Source organism: Eumetopias jubatus, unplaced genomic scaffold, assembly GCF_037043125.1.
Source record: "Eumetopias jubatus isolate StellerSeaLion01/CBP00866 unplaced genomic scaffold, mEumJub1_p1.0 scaffold_9, whole genome shotgun sequence".
Lineage (NCBI taxonomy): Eukaryota > Metazoa > Chordata > Mammalia > Carnivora > Otariidae > Eumetopias > Eumetopias jubatus.
Window position 1 is genome coordinate 102,163,287 of NW_028274815.1, and position 24,349 is coordinate 102,187,635.

General features: G+C 40.2%; 1 protein-coding gene across 1 annotated transcript in view; it reads right to left on the reverse strand.

Moving 5' to 3' along the window:
• SPTLC3 (serine palmitoyltransferase long chain base subunit 3) overlaps nt 1-24,349 on the reverse strand; it is a 152,165-nt gene that overhangs the window by 110,747 nt on the left and 17,069 nt on the right. The window lies entirely within an intron of this gene.

Consider the following 24,349-nt stretch of genomic DNA (forward strand, 5'->3'; position numbering starts at 1 on the left):
TGAAAATGCAAAAGAAAATAGGTTAGTTCTCTTCCATTACAATAAAATATATATTTAAAATTTTTGACTTTGAAAATTTTAACTTTCAAAGGACATGTTTAGAATCATAAAAAGTGCTTAAAGAAAAGTGGAAGTTGATCATGAAAGAGGGTAATCAGAAAGGTACATTTTATTTTACAACCCCCTAATAAAATAATTGATTCAGGCAAAAATTCTCAGCAGATGCTAAATCCATTAAGTGAAAAGTTAATGAGGAATACAGTTTTTGCAAGATGCCAAGTATCACCCCATCAGTTACTCCCTGATCACAAATCTGAGGTTACTACCTTGACCGGGTGATCAAATTCCATTACCAATGTTGGAACAAGGGCATCTGTGCTCTTATCATAATGTAATATTCAATACACTAATGATGCATTTAACCTGAATTTAGTCAAGTTTTTATATGTAACTTCCATTTCACAAGAAACATCAAGATAAGGGGATGTGGCAAATGACTTCATGAGGAAACAATCAGATAAACCACAATGTGCACAGCAAAGGAAATTATCAACAAAATGAAAAGGCAACTGATGGAATGGGAGGAAATATTTGCAAACAAAATATATGATAAGCGGTTAATATCTAAAATAAAGAACTCATACAACTAAAAACCCCTTATATAACCTGACTTAAAAATGGGCAAGATCCTGAATAGACATTTTCCCAAAGAAGACCTACAAATGGCCAATAGGTATATGAAAAGGTACTCAACATCACTAATCATCAGGGAAATGCAAATGGAAACCACAATGAGATACGACCTAACACATATTAGGGTGTGGTTACTATCGAAAAGGTAAATGATAACAAGTGTGGGTGAGGATGTGGAGAAAAGGCAACCCTTGTACACTGTTGGTGGGAATATAAGTTCGTACAACCATTATGAAAATGTACAACCCATATGAGGTTTCTCAAAAAATTAAAAAAATAGAACTAACACATGATCCAGCCATCCCAGTTCTGGGTATATATCCATAGGAAATGAAATCAGTGTCTTGAAGAGATATCTGTACCTCCAAGTTCATTTCATCATTATTTGTAATAAGCAAGATACAGAAATAATCTAAGTGTCTGTAGATGGATGAATGGATAAAGAATATAAAATATTGTAGAATATTATTTAATCACACAAAAGAAGGAAATCCTGCTGTTTGTAACAACATAAATGAACCTAGACTACATTATGCTAAATGAAATAGACCAGGCACAGAAAGGCAAATACTGTATGATCTTACTTATATGTGGAATCTAAGAAAGCTGAACTCACAGAAGCTGAGAGTAGAATGGTGGTTACCAGGGACAGAAAATAGGGGAAATTGGGAGATGTTGGCCAAAGTATGTAAGTCTTTGGTTATAAGATGAATAAGTTCTGGAATCTAAATGTACAGCATGGTTACTACAGTTAACAACACTGTATAGCATATTTGAAATTTGATAAGACCATATATCTAAAGTGTTCTCACCACACACAAAAAGTGGTAACCAGGTGCGGTGATGGATGTTTAATTAGCTTGGCTGTGGTAATAATTTCACAGTGTTTACATATATCAAATAACATTTTACATCTCGAATATATACATTTTTATTTGTTAATTATACCTCAATTAAACCTGGACAAAAGAAGAGAAAAAGAGGGGTGGTGGAGGGGACTTAAAATCATAACCCAATGCAGTGTGTGTTCTTTCATTGGATCCTGTTTTGTTGTAAAAACTTGATTAAAAAATACATATTTTGAACAACTGCATAAATCCAAATATGGACTGGATATGTATCTTATTAAGAAATTATTGTTCATTTTGATAGGAGGGATAGTAGGATTACAGTTACATAAGGAAATACTTCAGTGCATGCCGAAGTATTAGGGGAATTAAATGTTATGACACCTGTCATTTTTTTTCAAATGGTCCATCAAAAATTAAATATATGTATGAAGCAACTTTGGGAAAATGTTAATAACTGTTGAGTCTATGGGGCGCCTGTGTGGCTCAGTTGGTTAAGTGTCCGACTCTTGATTTTGGCTCAGGTCATCGTCTCAGGGTTGTGAGATTAGCCCCATGTCAAGCTCCGTGCTAAGTATGGTTCCTGCTTATTGAGTCTCTCTCTCCCTCTCCTGCTGCCCCTCTCCCCACTCTCTCCCTCTCTCTCTTAAAAAAAAAAAAAAAAACTGTTGAGTCTAGGTGGAGGTCATATGAATGTTTGTTACATCATTTTTTCACTTTTGTGTGTGTTTGAAATTTTTTATAACAGAAAGTTACAGGAAGTTTTTCTTTCTTTATATTAGGTGTCAATAGTCCAGTGGAACATAACTTTTTAGTACCAAGCCATTCTGATTCCTGTTTAACTGATTTGCACATAGTAACACAACCAATATTAGCTCAGTGGATTAATGAGTAAATTATTCCTAAGGATAAGATTTAATTTTTAGTCTTTAATAAGTATTTATACATTAATTCATTATTTCACTCAACAATCATGATGCAATGCCCAGATTCTGCATTTCTCAATGAGAAGTGTTTTGACCACTTGGAATATATAACTTTTAGTGACTTACAGGAAACTGTCAAATGTCTACTAATATTTAATGCATTAATTTATTTAACTTACACATATATATTTAGCATGATGCATTATATAAAATCTTATTAATTAGAAGCATTGTTTTTGCTACTGTCATAATCTTTGTTGCCACTATAAACACTGTTTGATTCCATCAACACAGTTTTCTAGAGTATGTCACCTTCCTTTCCCCTGTGTTTTTTGAGCTGCAGTATTTTGGAAATCTCCATGTGACTTAGTCACTGCAAGTTTTATCCCAGGCCACAAGATACATGACAATCAAAAAACTCTGTCTGTAGATGAGTATTTATGTCTACATCTCTTGTTTTTAAAGCAATTTTTAAAAAGCCTTTTTATAATGACACTGAACACTTGAATTGTTAAGTCAAAACCCCCATGAGATATTATTAAATCTTATTAAAATCCCTTGCCTCCTTATTTATGCATTCTATCAGGTTGCTTCTCTAGATACTCTAAATTAACACGGATGGATGTTGCTCTTGTCTCATATGTCTTCCCCAAACATTACCTGGTGTCTCAAATAATGACAGTGAGAGAGCATTGCTTAATATGAGGTCTTGAATGAGAGGTTATAAACAATGCCTTGTATTTGGGATTATAGGGCATTCATTGGGTGCCCTATAATGCTACTGTGAGCTGACTATGTGCTGGGCTCTGGGGATTCAAAGATGAACAAAACAGACCGGGTCCTTGGTTCCTGACTTCTTGACCTCCTTCTCGCTATGTCCTCCCACCTGTCCTGTAGGTCTGATGGACAGCTGATCTTACTATTCTGGTGTCAGCTTTGGCTCCTATCCTTGGCTCTGTTCTGTGCTTAACCTTTGGACTACATCTGTGTCTTGCATTCCAAGTGACCTCCTAACCCAGTTAGGAACCATCTCCTGGCTCCTTTCACATCATGGGGACACACCATTGGCTTCCTTCTTTCCTTGATTTGTCAGATTCCAGGAAAAGGGACTGAGATCCTCATGAAGGAGGATTTGATGAACTTTTGTGACTGGTAAGGTAGAACATCAAGGAAGAGGGAGATGGAAAGTATGTGCAAGGAGCATTTTGTTATTGTTGATAAGAAGACAGGGAATTAGAAGGGGGGCTGCTACTGGGGGGAAGACTGAACTGGAGGTGGTTATGGCTCACAGAAGTGGGACTATTTGCCAGGCAGTTAGAGATGCAGGAAAAGAGAGGCCCTGGCTGAAACGGAGTCAACTGCTATGAGGCATAGTTTAAGCCATAGTTGAAGGTGAATGAGATAAAGGACAAATTATGAAGAGAGAAGAACAGTAGGTTTGAGACAGAATTTGGAGACCCACTGATTTTAAGGGCACCATAGATGAAAAAGATTGAGTGAAAGGGACCCAATACAGGTGACTTCCAGAAACATGACTTAACCTGCTCACAAATTAACCACTTTGGTTGACTCAGAAGACGGCTAAGATGGCACATGTAAAGAGATATACTTCCAGGCCATCCTGTGAGGATAAGCTGAAGATTTTCCTTTTTTCCTTTTCTGGCCCTATATCCATTTCTGAGCTCCATATGTGGCCAAATCAAGCAGCACATTTCCCTTGAAGTCCATGGGAAATTTCATCTTGAATTGGTTCTGAGGCAAACCTGCACTGCACAGAATAGTCTACCTAGATGCAAGTAACACTCCCAGTTGGGTGCACAGCCTGGGCTTGTGTAACCAGTTCTTTTGCCCCTGTGACTTGTTCTGGAAGAAAGTTATAACGTAAAGAAGAAATGTTCAACAATGTCCATCAATTCAAACAAATATCTACTTTTTCTCATATAACTTGATTTATTTATTTTAGTTTAATTTAATGTACTTTTATTTGGCAGAAAGAAAATGAGATACCTTGATGGAGAACAAAGTTATCTGGAAATATATAGGTCTTTCTTAACAGATGGAAAGTGACTCATTTATTACATCCCTTTATTTAAAATTGAAGTCCATCATACCTCTTGGGAAAGGTATCTCAATCTGGGGTTGGCTAGTTATTCTGAAAGATGAGATTTTGTCTTTTCAAAGTAAGTGAAGCATTAAAATATTGCTTAATAAGTTTGCTGGCCAAAGGCTGACACAGCATGGGAATCCATAATGCACTTTCTTTCTCTGTTCTACCTTTTCTTTCACAGCCTTGAAAATAAACAGATCCTGAGCCACCTAGCCTAGAGTGCCTGCTCATTGGCAACACAGCAACACCCTGAGATTTGTTCACTTCCTGCTAAACAGGGTGTTGGGGCATGCTGGGAGGACCCACTTTTACAGGTGACGAGTCTTCCATTCAAATTAGCAGGTCTTTTGCTGGCTGCCTATTTTAGAAGTCCTATGCTAACATTAGAGGGGATATGAAATTAATAAATACAGTCCCTTCCTCTCAGAATTGGTAATGTTATGGTGTACGTAGGAGGTGGAGTGGGAGCGGGAAGAGGAGTGAGCAAAAATGACCATAACATAGAGCAAAAAATAAACGTCATAAGCGTGCCACCAGTGGAGGGACCATATCACACTGGGTGCTCAGGAGAGGCTTCCTGAAGGAGGTGGAATTTGAGCCCCGTCTTGAAGAGCTGAATGGTGGAGAGCTCTTCAACAGCCATGAGACTTAGCTGGGTTCAAATCCTGACGCTTTCATTTGCTGACTGGATGACTTTGGCAAGTCCTTTAATTTCTCTTGCCCTCAAATGCCACAAGTGTACAATGGAGCTAATGAGGTTTTTTTTTTTTTTTAAGATTTATTTAAGAGACAGAGCGAGCATGAGTGGGGGGAGGGGCAGAGGGAGAGAATCTCCAGCAGACTCCCCGTGACCAGCACAGGTCACAGGGCTCCATCCCTGGACTGTTAGATCATGATCTGTGCCAAAACCAAGAGTCAGACGGCCAACTGACTCAGCCACCCAGGCGCTCCTAAGGGTTACTTGAAAATTAAATGAGGGCGCCTGGGTGGCTCAGTCGTTGGGCGTCTGCCTTCGGCTCAGGTCATGATCCCAGGGTTCTCGGATCGAGTCCCACATTGGGCTCCCTGCTCAGCGGGAAGCCTGTTTCTCCCTCTCCCACTCCCCCTGCTTGTGTTCCTGCTCTCGCTGTCTCTCTCTGTCAAATAAATAAATAAAATCTTTAAAAAAAAAAAAAGAAAAAGAAAATTAAATGAGATAATATATGCAAAGTACCTGCCACAAAATAAGTACTCATGAAATGTTATGATTTTCATGAAATCTTCTGAATAGAGAAGACCGATCAAACTGTTAGACTAAAGTATTTGGGAAGAAAGGGAAAGAATATGTGTGGAGTCCTGGCCAGTGCCTACATACAGGGAGAAGCAGGGGGAGGAGAGTCCACTGGGAGGCAGCAAGTGTGAGGGATGAAGCAGTGAGAGGGTCAAGGGGGAGGAGAAGCAGAGGATTGGGTCACTGGAGCTGAGGAAGAACACTGCATGTGGGCACGCTCACAAGGAAACTTCAGCAAGTGATTTTAGCCACCTATTTTCTGAGTGGTTTTATGGACGGCAGGATTTAAGGAGAAAGGGGGTGTGGAGGCAACAGGCCTTGGAGTGGTGACTACTCACTGAAGAAGTGTGATGGTGAAGGATGGGACAGACAGGAGGTGGTGGCTTTAGGTACTAATAGTGAGGGGAGCTGCTTCTTTGTGAATTTATCACAAAGAAATAGCATATTTAGGAATTGAAGAAAGTACCCAATAGATTAAGGACAACTGGAGATAAAGGGAAGAGATGGTATACTTCCCAGAACAGTACCCCTGAGGGGGTGGGAGGGGGCACCTGTGACTATCTTGACCAGGACACAGACAGTCTCAGTAGCATTTCCCCGACCCCAGAATTTTGAAAAACAAACAGACAAAAACTCCAAATATGCTGTAGGGCTTTGTTCTGCTCTAGTCCTTAGAGTGGGATAAAAAGGGATGAGCAAAGAGAATCAAGTTAATTCTGTAGATTAACCACCCACTCTCAAGCAAGCTTTTGTTTTCAGACTGAGGCAGCCCATGGAACACGGCACATTCCATTATCCTGCTGGGTTGGTCCATGGAAAGAAGAGCCAAGATGAGTTTGAAGAGACTGTCAGGTTTTGGTCACTATGGGGGTAGGAAGTCTGGGAGTAAGATAGTCTCTGGGATGACAAAATGCTAAGGGAACTTAGAGCACTGGGGATAAGGAGAGGGCCATCTTCCTTTCTGAAGTGGAATGTATGCAGAATTTTCCACATTATGAGAGTTGGGTAGACCGCCTCTGAGGGCTCCTGGGTAGAACAAAAACTTCCGAGGATACTGGCATTTTGGGAATGTGTGTCTACCTACATTGTAGTTGCTAGGTTTTGAGCAGAGAAACAGAACCACTGTGAATGATATCAAATAAGACACTTATTCCAGTGATTAGGCTGTACTCAAATGTGGGAGTTGGTTAAAAATCTATGGGAGGGGAGACCATTTCCACAATGGTGCCATGAAGAGCCTCCATGGACCATCTTAGCAGTAAAACAAGCATAACTGGTAAAAATTAAAAAATATACGACCATGTAAAGTACCTGGGATTGTCTTAAGGACATACAGCAAATGAAGAAACATTTATTTATTGCTTGTATATATATATATATATATATATATATATATATATATATATATTTTCTTTTTTAAAAAAAATTATCATCCTTAAGGTAATAAAATTCAGAGCAGCTCTTTCTTCAGTAGAACTCTTACTTTTACTCTAAATATTTGAGTGTTTTATTGATCCCCAAGTTCCCATTTATTTCTCTTCTAAAATACTTTGGAATGTCAATTATACAAATGGTACAGCCTAAAAGCTCATAAAAGTGGAATGATACAAGAATGATGAGCGTACACAATTCTACCTTATTTGGAAGGTACTTCATGCCTGAAAGTTGTCTGGGGATATTAACAAATGAGTACTTTAACCACAGCCTTATATCATGTGTTTGGTAGATATAAATGTTTAGAGATGCTTTATGAAACTCTTATGTCTCAGTTTAGTCTAAGTCCTATCATCTTGTCACAAATAGGTGAGATTCTTCTGCTCAGAGTGTATCATTTGGTTCTATATGTTTACAGTCATGTTTAATTTGGGCATAAGCACCTTACTAATTTTATTTCTGACTTCTACAGACACCTGGTATAACTAATCATTAACTACTGGCAAACCAGATTTTTTTTTACATGATAAAAGCCAAGTGGAAACCTCGTATCTAGGGGATTCCAGGAGGATAGCTGTTGTAAAAGAAACAGTTGCTCAGCCAACTCGAATTGTTCAAGCCACTGAGATACATGAACACATGACAACTTAGGTTAAAACTTATTTCTTTTTTCACACAGTCTTCAAACTCCAGCCTCAAGTGTACCTCGTTATTGTTGTTTTCTTCTATTTCAACACTAAACTAAGCCTTACTGGGTGCCCGTGTTACCAAATGCTCTGCCAGGAGCATCTGCCAGGATGTGCCCACAGACAGACTACAGGCTGACAGCTATTACCACAGAGAGATGTTCAGGATTCCGTGGGAACTGGGATAAGGTTGTATCTAACCCTGGCTAGAAAAGGTAGGGGAGGCTTCATGAATGAGAACACCTTTGACCAAGGGCTTGGAAGATGAGGGCAGGAAGGATAAGGGCAGTAGGAATGGATGGGGAGAAAGATCCCCAACTTAGAACTGGAAGCATCAGGGGAGATACTCATCAAACCATCTCCGGGACCACTGCAATCACCTTATCACCTCCTGGATGCTCTCCTTATTCCATCCTGACTCCTCAAATCTGCAACTACTTAGGTAACTTCAGCTCTAAAATCCATTTATCACAGAGTTTCCAAAGTGCTCCCTAGAGATGGCCATTAACAGAAAGCGTTTTGGAAAGGCTATATACCTCTGTGTCTCTTGGGTATTTGCAGTTTAAAAAAGCTAGAATATAAGAGCCATCTTTCTTGTTCTTCCTTATTATTCCCTATTGCTAGCAAACAGCTTCCCATGGTAGGTGCTGAATAAATACTTGCTCATTGAATCAGCTTAATGAATACTATTAAAATTATGGAGTGAAAAACCATTTAACTTTGGCAAGTCCAGCACATGTATCAAATGTATTTTTCACCTTTCATATAAATCTACCTAGGCCATGACAAAAGTCTTTTCGGGAAGTGTTGGTTTTCAGCATAAAGCTAAGTTTCTTAGCATCGAAATGACTTGCCTCAAGTCCTCCTGTTTCCTGCCTTGCATTAGTTGCTTAAGCAACATTAAACTTTCATTTCACGCCCTGATTTTATCTCCTCCACAACTTTTCTCATGCCGCCACTTTCTTGTAATTTCTTCAGTTTCTACTCCCTTCCCTAACTGTCTTCTGCTGCTGCCCCTCCCTCCTCCCCACACCACACACACACACCCTTTGCTTGCCTAACAGCCCCTTTTTAAGACCAGCTCTGGCTGTTTCACTTCGTAAAAAGATCCAGGCTCAATGTTCTCACGGCATAACACCATCATTATACTCACCACATTGTGTTACAATAATATTTTTAGAAGACAAGTCATTTAATAAAAGGACAGAAAATAAAGGATCACTTGTAAAATAATAGCTTTCATTATCTTGCACTCAGGCCTTGCAAATATTTCAAATATTTTAACCCTGTTGTTTGTCCAGTGTGGCAAAGACTGGCTATTCACCAAACCCATTTCTCTTTCCTCTTCCTCCCAGCTGGGCTACATTGCCCTCATCCCTTGCAGACAGAAATGGCCACGTGACTGAAGGTGGACCAATGTGAAATGGGTGGAAGTGAAATGTGCCGCTTTCATGCCTGACCCATAAAAAAGCCTTTCTTGTGATCCACTTCTTTCTGTTTTTCTCCTCTTGCCCTCTGAATGCTGATAGCCAGGGTGACCTTGAAAGCCACACATTAAAGATTGCAGAAATTCTGTTAGCCTGATTCTCTGAATAACTGCATGAGCAGAGTCCTCACCACATTCTCCAGCTTCCTATCACTGTCAATTAGACCTACTACAACTGAGAAATAAACTTCTGTTGGCTTATGCCATTGAGATTTGGTGGCTCATTTATTATGACACCTGTTATTATGTTAATGAATACTTACTATAGGGATTCTATTAAAATGTTTTTGTTTCTAACCCTTGCTTAGATGTGTTTGGGAGAAGTCTAAGAATTGTCAGCTCCCCAAGGAAATATGTGTATCAGGACCCAACTGGGCTGACCAAAATTCAAATTTAAATCTGGGAAGTTTATGCCAGAAAATAAACAGGAATGAAATTCTTGATTCATTGAGCATCTCTGTATGTTGGGCAGTGCATGATAGAAAAAAAGGATATTATATGATTTAGGCTTCAGTGGCCACAGACATCAGAGAGAAAGAGAAACAAGATTATAAAGACGGAATTTTTCAGGGGATAAGATCTTTATACATTAGCTACTTCAATCCTTTTTTTTTTTTTTTTTTTCTACTGAGGAACAAGTTCAGTTCTTGCGAGGTTAAATTTGTTTCCCGCTGTCTTGGCTTTCCTCTTCACCATCTGAAAAGGTAGCTAATAGGTCAGGGCAGCCCATCAAGAGAGCCATAGGCTTCCACAGGATACACCCAGATTGGGAAATGAAGGATTCAAAATAAAGGGCAGGATTGCTTGGAGGGATGTAAAGAGTCCCTAGTAGAGTGCTCAATGAATATCTGTTGTAGGAATGAGTGAATGAGAGGGACAGAGCCAAGCTTGGAAAAGGCTGGGAGAGGGGTGGAGGACTTTCTAGGACAGGAGGACCCGCGTGGGCACTTGTTGGTGGGTGGAAACAGAACCTTGCATGGACCTCTGGCTGGACCTCATGTGTTACCTACTTGGAGATGAGATGTATGGAGCCCACCGGAATTGAATGAGCCTTCTATGGCAAGGTAAGCTAGAATTTCTGTTTCAGGTAGTAGTGAAAGAAAGGTGTGCCTTCAATTGGGATGCCTCATTATCAGAACTGCTGGAGGAATACAGGGCAGAAAGGTTTGGAGGATCCTCAGCACTTACTTGTGATGACAGCTGGAGGGGAGGCTCTAAAATCAATTTGGTATAGTTCAAGCAAAATGGCTGTCCTTCACCACCCTGCAATGATTGTTTTCTTCTATTTACAACCAGCTGGCTTATTTGAGGAACACAAAGCTTTTACTGAGTTATCCCGATAAACCAAAGAAAACAATGTACCAGTAATTTAATATCACTGAGAATCACTACCATCTACTATCTTGTGGATCAGTTATAATGTGCCATGTAAGAAGAGTGCTTCCCTCTGAGGTGCTCAAAGAGTTATTACCAGGTTCTTATTTATTTACACTATATTCTTAAGAGGTAGGTGGTGGACAACTGTAATAGAACTAGAATTACCTTGGGGCAGAGCAAGATGGCGGAGGAGTAGGAGACCTGGATTTCGTCTGGTCTCAGGAATTCAGCTGGATAGGGATCAAACCATTCTGAACACCTACGAACTCAACAGGACATCGAAGAAAAGAATAGCAACAACTCTCTGAACAGAAAAGCGACCACTTTCTGAAGGTAGGACGTGCGGAGAAGTGAATCTGAGGCGATATTTGGGAGGATAGACGGCGGGGGAGGGGGCCTCCGTCGGTCACTTCTGGCAAGTGCTAGAGCCACGGGGCACAAAATTGGAACTTTTAGAAGTCGGCTCCACTGAGGGACGTCGCTCCAGTGGCTAAGCGGGGGGTAGAACCCTCGCGGGACAGTGTGGTCTCAGGACCCTCAGGGTCACAGAAAGACCGGGGGTGCCTGAGTGCAGCGGAGCTCCCAGGTATCGGAGCGGGGAAGCCGGCTGCAGAGACAGAGCTGAGGAGTGGGCTCTCAGCTCGGGGTTGCCATAAACTGTGATCGGTGACACAGTCGGGCCACTGCTCCTCCAGCAGGGACCCAACAAGTGGCAGAGCAGGGGAGACTCCCCTTCCTCCCCCAGGAGGGGCGGCGCGGGAACTCACCGCAAGGATCTGCTGGGTTTGGAGACTCCACACGGGGTCGGGTGCCAGACATAGAAAAGCTCGGTGACAGGCCGGGGGAGCACGGAGTGCGGCCGGGAGACCGGGAAGACGGGAGTGACTGCTTTTCTTTGGGGGCTCACTGAGGAGCGGGCCCCGAGTTCTCGGCTCCTCCAGGTGGAGATTGGGAGGCTGCCATTTTCACTTGTGTCCTCCAAAGCTGTACGGAAAGCTTGCAGGGAACAAAAGCTCCCGAGAGCAAACCTGAGCAGATTGCTTAGCCTGGACCGACAAGGGCGGGGCAATTCCACCTCTGGCAAAGACATTTGGGAACCACGGCAACAGGCCCCTCCCCAAGAAGATCAGCACGAACAGCCAGCCAAGACCAAGTTTACCGATCAATGAGAACAGGAGAACTCCAGCGCTAGGGGAATACTGCACATAGAATCCATGGCTTTTTTACCATGATTCTTTAGTCTTTCAAAGTTAATATTTTTTAACTGTCTTTTTTTTTTTAATTTTTCTTTTTCCATTTTTCAACCAACATCTTATCAATCCCTTTTTTAAAAAAACATTTTTATTTTTCATTTTTAGAGTCATATTCTATCCCTTCAGAGTAGTTACCCTTATTTTGGGCATATATATATAAGTTGTTCTCTCTTTAAAATTTTGAGATACAGTTTCTTCTAACAGATCAAAATATACCCTAAATCTCTAGTGTATGGCTCTGTTCTAGTCTCCTGCCTGATCACATTCTCTCCCCCCCTTTTTTTCTTTCTTTCTTTTTTTTAAATCCTCTTCTTTCTTTTTTCAAGCACCTTATCAATTCCTTTTTAAAAATTTTTTATACTTTTTATCTTTACAGTCATAATCCATCCCTTCATTGTATCAACCCTTATTTTGTACATATATAAGTCTTACTTTCTTTAAAATCTTAGGAGGCACTTTCTTCTAACAGACCAAAATACACCCAAAATCCAGTGTGTGGCACTGATTTATGCACTAGCCTTATCATATTTGATCATATTCTGGTTTTTTTGTTTTGTTCTGTTTTTGTGTTTATCTTTTTCTTTTTTCTTTTTTTTCTCTTTCTTTCCCTTTCTTTTCCCCTGGTTTCAGGTCTTCTCTGATTTGTTTAGAGTATATTTGCTGGGGACGTTGTTAACCTGTTAGCATTTTGTTCTCTCATTCATCTATTCTCCTCTGGACAAAATGACAAGACAAAAAAAATCACCTCAACAAAAAGAAGAAGAGGTAGTACTGTCTGCCAGGGACCTACTCAATACGGACATTAGTATGATGTCGGACCTAGAGTTCAGAATCGTGAAGATACTAGCTGGGCTTGACAAAAGGATGGAGGATATAGAGAAACCCTCTCTGGAGAAATAACTAAAATCTAAATATGTCGAAATCAAAAAGGCTATTAATGAGGTGCAATCAAAAACTGGGGGCACTAACAGCTAGGATAAATGAGGCAGAAGAGAGAATTAGCGATATAGAAGACCAAATAATGGAAAATAGAGAAGCTGAATAAAAGAGAGATAAACAGCTACTGGATCACGAGGGCAGAATTCGAGAGGTAAGTGATACGATAAGATGAGACAACATTAGAATAATTGGAATCCCAGAAGAAGAAAGAGAGAGAGGGGCAGAAGGTATATTGGAGCAAATTATAACAGAGAACTTCCCTAATGTGGGGAAGGAAACAGGCATCAAAATCCAGGAGGCACAGAGAACCCCTCTCAAAAATCAATAAAAATAGGTCAACACCCCAACATCTAATAGTAAAACTTACGAGTCTCAGACACAAAGAGAAAATCCTGAAAGCAGCTTGGGAGAAGAGATATGTAACCTACAGTGGTAGAAACATTAGATTGGCAACAGACCTATCCAGAGAGACCTGGCAGGCCAGAAAGGACTGGCATGATATATTCAGAGCACTAAATGAGAAAAACATGCAGCCAAGAATACTATATCCAGCTAGACTGTCATTGAAAATAGAAGGAGATATAAAGCTTCCAGGACAAACAAAAACTAAAGGAATTTGCAAACACGAAACCTGCCCTCCAAGAAATATTGAAAGGGGTCCTCTAAGCAAAGAGAAAGCATAAAAGCAGCATAGACCAGAAAGGAACACAGACAATATACAATAACAGTCACCTTACAGGCAATACAATGGCACTAAATTCATATCTTTCAATAGTTACCCTGAATGTAAATGGGCTAAATGCCCCAATCAAAAGACACAGGCTATCAGATTGGATTAAAAAAACAAGACCCATCGATATGCTGTCTGCAAGAGACTCATTTTAGACCCAAAATCACCTCCAGATTGAAAGTGAGGGGGTGGAAAACCATTTACCATGCTAATGGACACCAAAAGAAAGCTGGGGTGGCAATCCTTATATCAGACAAATTGGATTTTAAACCAAAGACTACAATAAGAGATGAGGAAGGACACTATATCCTACTTAAAGGGTCTATCCAACAAGAAGATCTAACAATTGTAAATATCTATGCCCCGAACATGGGAGCAGCCAATTATATAAGGCAATTAATAACAAAAGCAAAGAAACACACTGACAAAAATACAATAATAGTGGGGGACTTTAACACCCCCCTCACTGAAATGGACAGATCATCTAAGCGAAAGATCAACAAGGAAATAAGGACTTTAAATGACACACTGGACCAAATGGACTTCACAGACATATTCACAACATTCCATCCCAAAGCAACGGAATACACATTCTGCTCTAGTGCCCATGGAACATTCTCCAGAATAGGTCACATCCTAGGTCACAAATCAGGTCTCAACTGGTACCAAAACATTGGGATTATTACCTGCATATTTTCAGACCACATGCTTTGAAACTAGAACTCGGTCACAAGAGGAAAGTCAGAAAGAACTCAAATACATGGAGGCTAAAGAGCATCCTACTAAAGAATGAATGGGTCAACCAGGAAATTAAAGAAGAATTAAAAAAATTCATGGAAACCAATGAAAATGAAAACACAACTGTTCAAAATCTTTGGCATGCAGCAAAGGCAGTCCTAAGCGGAAAGTATATAGCAATACAAGCCTTTCTCAAGAAACAGGAAAGGTCTCAAATACACAACCTAACCCTACATCTAAAGGAGCTAGAGAATAAAACAGCAAATAAAGCCTAAAGCCAGCAGGAGAAGAGATATAATAAAGATCAGAGCAGAAATCAATGAAATAGAAACCAAAAGAACAGTAGAAAGATAAACGAAACTAGGAGCTGGTTCTTTGAAAGAATTAACAAGATTGATGAACCCCTGGCCAGACTTATCAAAAAGAAAAGAGAAATGACACAAACCAACGAAATCATGAATGAAAGAGGAGAGATCACAACCAACACCAAAGAATACAAACAATTATAAGAACATATTATGAGCAACTATATGCCAGCAAATTACATAACCTGGAAGAAATGGGTGCATTCCTAGCGATGTATCAACTACTAAAACTGAACCAGGAAGAAATAGAAAACCTGAACAGACCTATAACCACTAAGGAAATTGAAGCAGTCATCAAAAATCGCCCAACAAACAAAAGCCCAGGGCCAGATGGCTTCCCAGGAGAATTCTACCAAACATTTAAAGAAGAATTAATGCCTATTCTCCTGAAACTGTTCCAAAAAATAGAAATGGAAGGAAAACTTCCAAACTCATTTTATGAGGCCACCATTACCTTGATCCCCAAACCAAAGACCCCTTCAAAAAAGAGAATTACAGACCAATATCCTTGATGAACATGGATGCAAAATTCTCACCAAAATACTAGCCAATAGGATCCAACAGTACATTAGAAGAACTATTCACCATGACCAAGTGGGATTTATCCCTGGGCTGCAAGGTTGGTTCAACATCATCAAATCAATCAACGTGATACAATATATTAACAAAGGAAAGAACAAGAATCTTATGATCCTCTCAATAGATGCAGAAGAAGCATTTGACAATGTACAGCATCCTTTCTTGATCAAAACTCTTCAGAGTATAGGGATAGAGGGTACATACCTCAATATCATGAAAGCCATCTATGAAAAACCTACAGCGAATATCATTCTCAATGGGGAAAGGCTGAGAGCTTTCCCGCTAAGGTCAGGAACGTGGCAGGGATATCCACTATCACCACTGCTATTCAACATAGTATTAGAAGTCCTAGCCACAGCAATCAGACAACAAAAAGAAATAAAAGGCATCCATATCAGCAAAGAGGAAGTCAAACTCTCACTCTTTGCAGATGATATGATACTCTATGTGGAAAACCCAAAAGACTCCACCTCAAAACTGCTAGAACTCATACAGGAATTCAGTAAATTGGCAGGATATAAAATCAATGCACAGAAATCAGTGGCATTCCTATACACCAACAACAAGACAGAAGAGAGACAAATCAAGGAGTCTATCCCATTTACAATTGCACCCAAAACCGTTAGATACCTAGGAATAAATCTAACCAAAGAGGCAAAGGATCTGTACTCAGAAAACTATAAAATACTCATGAAAGAAATTGAGGAAGACACAAAGAAATGGAAAAACGTTCCATGCTCATGGATTGGAAGAACAAACATTGTGAAGATGACAATGCTACCTAGAGCAATCTACACATTCAATGCAATCCCCATCAAAATACCATCCACTTTTTTCAAAGAAATGGAACAAATAATCTTAAAATTTGTATGGAACCAGAACAGACCCCGAATAGCCAGAGGAATGTTGAAAAAGTAAAGCAAAGCTGGCGGCATCACAATTCCGGACTTCCAGCTCTATTACAAAGCTGTCATCATCAAGACAGTATAGTACTGGCACAAAAACAGACATATAGATCATTGGAACAGAATAGAGAGCCCAGAAATGGACCCTCAACTCTATGGTCAACTCATCTTTGACAAAGCAGGAAAGAATGTCCAATGGCAAAAAGACAGTCTCTTCAACAAATGGTGTTGGGAAAATTGGACAGCCACATGCAAAAGAATGAAACTGGACCATTTCCTTACACCACACACAAAAATAGACTCCAAATGGTTGAAAGACCTAAATGTGAGACAGGAGTCCATGAAAATCCTAAAGGAGAACACAGACAGCAACCTCTTCGACCTCAGCCACAGCAACTTCTTCCTAGAAACATTGCCAAAGGCAAGGAAAGCAAGAGCAAAAAGAACTATTGTGATTTCATTAAGATAAAAAGCTTTTGCATAGCAAAAGAAACAGTCCACAAAACCAAAAGACAACCGACAGAATGGGAGAAGATATTTGCAAATGACCTATCAGATAAAGGGCTAGTATCCAAAATCTATAAAGAACTTATCAAACTCAACACCCAGAGAACAAATAATCCAATCAAGAAATGGGTAGAAGACATGAGCAGACAGTTTTCCAAAGAAGACATCCAAATGGCCAACAGGCACATGAAAAAGTGCTCAACATCGCTCAGCATCAGGGAAATCCAAATCAAAACCTCAATGAGATACCACCTCACACCAGTCAGAATGGCTAAACTTAACAAGTCAGGAAACGACAGATGTTGGCGGGGATGCGGAGAAAGGGGAACCCTCCTACAGTGTTGGTGGGAATATAAGCTGGTGCAACCACTCTGGAAAATAGTGTGGAGGTTCCTCAAAAAGTTGAAAATAGAGCTACCATACGCTCCAGCATTTGCACTACTGGGTATTTACCACAAAGTTCCAAATGTAGGGATCCGAAGGGGTACGTGCACCCCAATGTTTATAGCAGCAATGTCCACAATAGCCAAACTGTGGAACGAGCCAAGATGTCCATCGACAGATGAATGGATAAAGAAGTGGTATATATACACAATGGAATATTATGCAGCCATCAAAAGGAATGAGATCTTGCCATTTGCAACAATGTGGATGGAACTGAGGGTGTTATGCTGAGTGAAATAAGTCAATCAGAGAAAGATGTATCATATGACCTCACTGATATGAAGAATCCTTAATCTCAGGAAACAAACTGAGGGTTGCTGGAGTGGTGGGGGGTGGGAGGGATGGGTGGCTGGGTGATAGACATTGGGGAGGGTATGTGCTATGGTCATCACTGTGAATTGTGCAAGACTGTTGAATAACAGATCTGTACCTTTGAAACAAATAATGAAATATATGTTAAGAACGAAAAAGGAAGATAACAGGAGGAGAAGAATGAAGGGGAGTAATTTGGAGTGGGAGATGAACCATGAGAGAAGATGGACTCTGAAAAACAAACTGAGGGTTCTAGAGGGGAGGGGGGTGGGGTGATGCGTTAGCCTGGTGATGGTTATTAAAGAGGGCATGTTCTGCGTGGAGCACTGGGTGTTATGCACAAACAATGCATCATGGAACACTATATCAAAAACTAATGATGTATGGTGATTAACATAACAATAAAAAATTTAAAGAAAAATAAGAACTAGAATTACCTTTACTTAATAAGGGAGACAGGGCATTAAGCAACTTCCCCACAGTTGCTTGGGGAAGGCAGGACAGGTCAGGGCAATGTTGAATTTCTCAACTTTACAATAACAAAGTTGAAGCAGAGAAGCTTGAATTTAGACCTTTGGGATATACTGAAACATATTTCAGAAATAAAATAGCTATAGGGCTGAATTTTTTCCCTTTCCAGGTAAGTAATGGTAGCTGCAAACACTCTGTAGGAAGGCTGGCTACCATGGGCATGTACCTGTATTGGACACTGGGAGAATCATTCAGGGAGTCTCTCTTATAACACCATCTTTATAGAGCTCATGGGCTAATTGGGAGATAAAATTTGCATACAAAAATATAATATTCCAGGACTAGAGAGTAAGAAGTATTCAGTGGCAACATCTCATCAAGTGTATAGCAGGGGTAAAAAGCATGCAGGAAGTTTGATAAGTCATCCCATCCTTATACATTTGTTCATTCATTCATTCAGCAAATAAATATTGACTCCCTTACCCTGTGCCAGCTGCTGTGCTAGGTCCAAGTGACATGGTGATGACCAAAAAGGTTACAGCCTCTGACCTCATGGTCTGTGTGTGTGTGCTATCCAATAAAATAATCACCAGCCACATGTGGCTATTTACATTTAAATTTAAATAGTTACAATTCAATAAATGTAGAGACTTAGATCCTTAGTTACACTAGCTGCATTTCAAGTGTTCGATAACCACATGTGGCTGGTGGCTACCTTATGGAAGGGAGCAGATATACAACATTTCCATTACCACCAGAAATTCTGTTGTTCAGAGGTCAGCCAATTGTGGTCTACAGGCCAGATCAGGCTCACCACTTGCTTTTATAAATAAAGTTTTATCGCACTACAGCTACACCCATTTGTTTATGTATTGTCTGACTGCTTTCATGCTATAACGGCAGAATTGAATGGTTGGGACAGAGACTGTATGTCCCACAGAGCTGAAAAAGTATTTATTATCTGGCCCTTTAGAGAAAAATTTTGCCAACCCCTGGTCTAGATGGAAATACAGACACATAACAAATACTTACAAAAAGGGAAATGATGAATAAATAAGAGTGCTGCGGGATGGACAGGTTGGGGATCTGACCTAGTTTAGGAAAAGAGAAAGACCTTCCTAAAGAAGACAGTGTTTAAAATGAGACTGAATAATCAGTAGGAGTTTACCAGGCACAATGTTCCCAGCAGAAGGAAGATCCTGAAGAACTGTGGGAAGTGGGGAGAGGGCACAGTATTTGGTAGGCATGGACAGTGAGGGAGCAGGCATGGTCAAGGGTCATTTCTGGGGGGTGAGGGGAGTCCATCCACTCTGTCCATTGCTAGTACATTAGTGCCTAGAATGACGTCAGATATGTAGTAGATATCCAATAAGTATTTCATGAATGAATGAATGAACAGCCCAGGGAGGTTATAGAGAGCTCATAAATCAAGTTTAGGATTTCAGCCTTGATCCTAACAAGGTAACCACTGATGAGTTTAAGAAAATCTGTGGCTTAAGAATGTGATCAGATGTGTGTTTTCAAAAGGCCCTTGGAAGCTGGGTGAAGAACAGATCTTTGGGAGCACCCACATTCAGTGATTCACAGTGATTTGTGGTCATATGGTTGGTAATTTTAAAGTCTTTCCTGTATCTACTGTGGAAGATTTAATGAAGCAAACTTATTCAGGTGATTCTGAAATTTTTAATTTACAACCCCAAATCAAAAGGAATCTCTTAAACTGCATGGGAATGAACCAACAACAGAGTTGTGCTTTGACACTAGGTGAGGTGTGCACTGTGGTATTTCTTTACCACGCAAGGCAGCCAGTGACTCATAGGTAAGTTTTAACAAGGGTGGGGATTTTGGAAGAGCACAAAATGTGGTTCTAGGAGTCATTTGGCTGAGCTCAGTGGACTGAACTTGGATTACAGACAATGGTTTTTCTCTTTGAACCAAACAATCTATTTTTTTCTTGCACCTCACTGATGCTGAACTACATACTTGGGCCCACCCAAAACTCCTGTTCTGTGAAGCTAGGCCAAACAGTGCCCGACTTTCAGCAACATGAAGAAGCAGAAGGCCCTACTACCTAGAAAGAGAGAAACTTGCCAAGGATCCAGTTGTGTTCCTTCTCTATATGTTTATTAGTATTTGGTTCGTGGTTGCACATACCTATTCTTGCTTTTCTCCTCCCTTTCTCTGCCTGTTACTCTATAAAATCACACACATTTTATGCATGACAAGAGCAGCTTAGGAGCCTATAACCTGGTTCATCTTTTGCTTGCCTTCGAAGACAGAATGTATCTTTTTTGGGGGGGGAGAGAGTGAGCACATGCATGCCAACAGATGGGGTGGGGATGGGCAGGGGCAGACAGAGAGGGAGAGAGAGAATCGTAAGCAGGATCCATGCCTAGCATGGAGCCCAACTCAGGGTTCGATGCCATGACGCTGTGATCATGACCTGCACCAAAATCAAGAGTTAAAGGCTTAACTGACTAAGCCACCCAGGCACCCCCAGAATGTGTCCTTAAAGAGATTAGTTGAACATTACTAACATTTCCTGGCTGGAATCTTTTGTTTCTGTGGAAGGCAGCACATATTATTTTATTGCCCATGAAAACCTTTTTCTCCTTGGAAAAATAAATATACTGTCTCCAAACAACCCATTCACCAAGAATATGATAACATAACAACTTATTTCTTTTATTTTTTATTTTTTTAATTTTATTGTTATGTTAGTCACTATTCATTACATCATTAGTTTTGTTTTTGTTTTTGTTTTATTATGTTAATCACCATACATTACATCATTAGTTTTGATGTAGTGTTCCATGATTCATTGTTTGCGTAAAACACCCAGTACTCCATTCAATATGTGCCCTCTTTAATACCCATCACTGGGCTAACCCATCCCCCCATCCCCCTCCCCTCTAAAACCCTCAGTTTGTTTCTCAGAGTCCATGGTCTCTCATGGTTCGTCTCCCCCTCTGATATTCCCCTTTCATTTTTCCCTTCCTACGATCTTTTTTTTTTTAACATATAATGTATTATTTGTTTCAGAGGTACAGGTCTGTGATTCATCGGTCTTACACAATTCACAGCACTCACCATAGCACACACCCTCCCCAATGTCTATAACCCAGCCACCCCATCCCTCCCACCCCCCACCACTCCAGCAACCTTCAGTTTGTTTCCTGAGATTAAGAATTCCTCATATCAGTGAGATCATATGGTACTTTTCTTTCTCTGATTGACTTATTTCACTTAGCATAATATACACTCTAGTTCCATCCATTTGCAAATGGCAAGATTTCTTTTTTTTTTTGGATGGTTGCATAATATTCCATTCTGTATATATACCACATCTTCTTTATCCATTCATCTGTTGATGGGCGTCTTGGCTCTTTCCATAGTTTGGCTATTGTGGACATTGCTGCTATAAACATTGGGGTGCACATACCCCTTTGGATCACTACATTTGTATCTTTGGGGTAAATACCCAATAGTGCAATTGCTGGGTCATAGGGTAGTTCTATTTTCAACTTTTTGAGGACATGCCATACTGTTTTTCAGAATGGCTGCACCAGCTTGCATTCCCACCAACAACAACTTATTTCTTTGCTTCCAAAAAATCTGATAATATCCGTGTCATAGCTATAATTATCTGATTAATTTTTCTTATGTGACATATAATGTAGAAAAAAGTAACTTCTCCAAGAGAAAGGCTAATCGTGACTAGTTTTTTTTTTTTAAGATTTTATTTATTTATTTGACAGAGAGAGACACAGTGAGAGAGGGAACACAAGCAGGGGGAGTGGGAGAGGGAGAAGCAGGCTTGCCGCTGATCAGGGAGCGCGATGCGGGGCTTGATCCCAGGACCCTGGGATCATGACCTGAGCCAAAGGCAGACGCTTAATGACTGAGCCACCCAGGCGCCCCTAATCTTGACTAGTTTTTATCTGTACTCATATATCAACCAACTAAGTAGATTAGGAATTTTTAGCCATGAGTTTCTGAGCCCTAAATAATGAATGGGTGAAAGATCTGAGTTGTCTGATTGGTGTAAAGATTAATTACACTTAACAACAACAACAACAAACTCCTGTTGTTCATGACCTGGTTTTTTCAGACTTTGAGTCATTTTCTCATGTCACCATGTGGAGTACTTCTGTTTTCAGTCTGTAGTCACCTGAATCAATGTCTTGCTAAGAACTTATCAGTGGTGGGGTCCCTGGTTGTCTCAGTCAGTAGAACATGCAATTAATCTCAGGGTTCGTGAGTTCAAACCCCACGTTGGGCATAGAATTTACTTAAAAAGAAAAAAAGAAAAGAATTGGCCAGTGGCAAGCATGGTCCTTTAAATAAAATACCAGCCCCTTTTGCATAACTAACAAACCAAATCCTGAGGATATCAGTTGTGGGGTTTTTCCTGGTGCCCCAAATTATTTGCATGAGTTGGCAAAAAGGTGTTCGTGCCAAGAGCTCCTATGGGGTTTGTTTTGGTTCTATGATGTGAAAGGCAGTGTTGTGTAGTGGTGCTAGAAACTGGCAGTGGACAGAAGTGTGTCTTGCTCTGGACTGGCCATTCTGAGGTCTTGGGCAAGTGAGGACACCTATTCAAGTCTCAGTTGCCTATTGAGAAATGTGTCAATAAGATCTGGAAAAATGAGATAACGTGCTTCTCTGGATTTGAGATCAGTTCTGCCATTATTATTCAAGTGTTTGAGACGATCTGGAGCCTACTTTCTTTAGGAATAACAATCAAGTAGGTAACTGAGAAACATGCTATATTGTAAGAACCCCAGAGCTCCTACCATGTCATCAATGTCATTGCTCTGAGCAAGCTCAGAAAAGGAACCAAGAAGTGAACTGACTGGAAGCAAGCGTTCATGATATTAAGTGTTTGAAAATGAACTTGAGGTTGATTAAGGGCTCAGGAAAAGGTAATTTTGAGGAATACACATGCTATATAACATAAGGATGTGAAGACAAAGGTAAATGATTTTAAAAGAAAGATTTATAGGAAGTTGTGCTATCTGATGTACCATGTAAAATCACTTTGCTATCTGGCTTTGGACAGCTAGGGTAGAAATTAACATTTTTCAAGGCTTTTAGAATCTTGTGGATTTTTTTTAATTTACTAAGACTGACCCCTAAGTGTACTTCTAAGTGTAGTTACAAAAATAGCACTCTTTTTCCTTGTGAATTAAACTACTGAAGGAAAGATGCCTTGATTATTTTCACTTCCCACATGTTCTTGCTAGAAGCGGTTGATGGAGTTATGCACTGAATAAGGGCTGGATAAATGTTTGCTGCAGTCAGTCCTTTGAGACATCCTTGAACTTTAGAGTCAGAATGTCTGGGACTATTGTTTCGCTCTGTCCCCATTATCCATGTGGCTTTGGTCTCATTATTTTTCTAAGCCCTGGTTTTTTCATCCCTAAAATGGGCCAATAACAGTCATTCTGTCTACTTTACAGCATTGATGTATGGATTCAGTAAGATCCTGGATAAAGGTTGATTGTACAGTTATAAGGATCTGGGTACTTGTTGCTGAGGGTTAAAAGGGCAAAGAATTGTTTAAGTTTTTAAGAAATCATTGTCTTAATTTCAGGTTCCCCAGAAGCAGACCCTGAGGAAAGGATTCAAATGCAAGTTGCTTATCTAGAAGGTGACCCGAGGAAGCACTGGTAGAGAGGGGGAATGAGATAGGGAAGGGAAGGAAACCAGTGAAGAGTGTGCTGTCAAGCCATTTACTATTGTGGGCAACTGGCCCTCACTTCCAGATGGGGAAACTGAGGCACAAAGAGATTTTTTTTTTTTTTATGACTCTTGCTCAAGGTCACAGAACTACCAATGTGAAGTTGGAATTCAAGCCTACACAGTGCCAACAGGAAGCCCTACTCCCAATCTCTATGTGATGATTCAGCTTATTAGGGCAGCAGGGCTGTGGGGTGTGGCAACAGGTTATGTGACATTAGGAGTCAGATGATCCTGGTTCCACTACTTACCAGCCATGTGAGTGATTGTCTGACCTCTTCAAACCTTGAATCCTTATGTGTGAAATTCGAAAACCCATTGTGAGGATTAACAATACTATTTTAAAAAGCATAAACACATGTGGTAGCAATCATTTACTCTAATTAATATTGATTTCTTTGACATGTTGTTCTGAGATACACACACACAAAAAAAGCTTTCTATGTGTGGCTTTTATTTTGGGAAATAGGAAAGGAGATGCCTTTACTTCTTACATGAGACAAATGCAATTTTGAGATATTAATTTTTAAAGGGGAA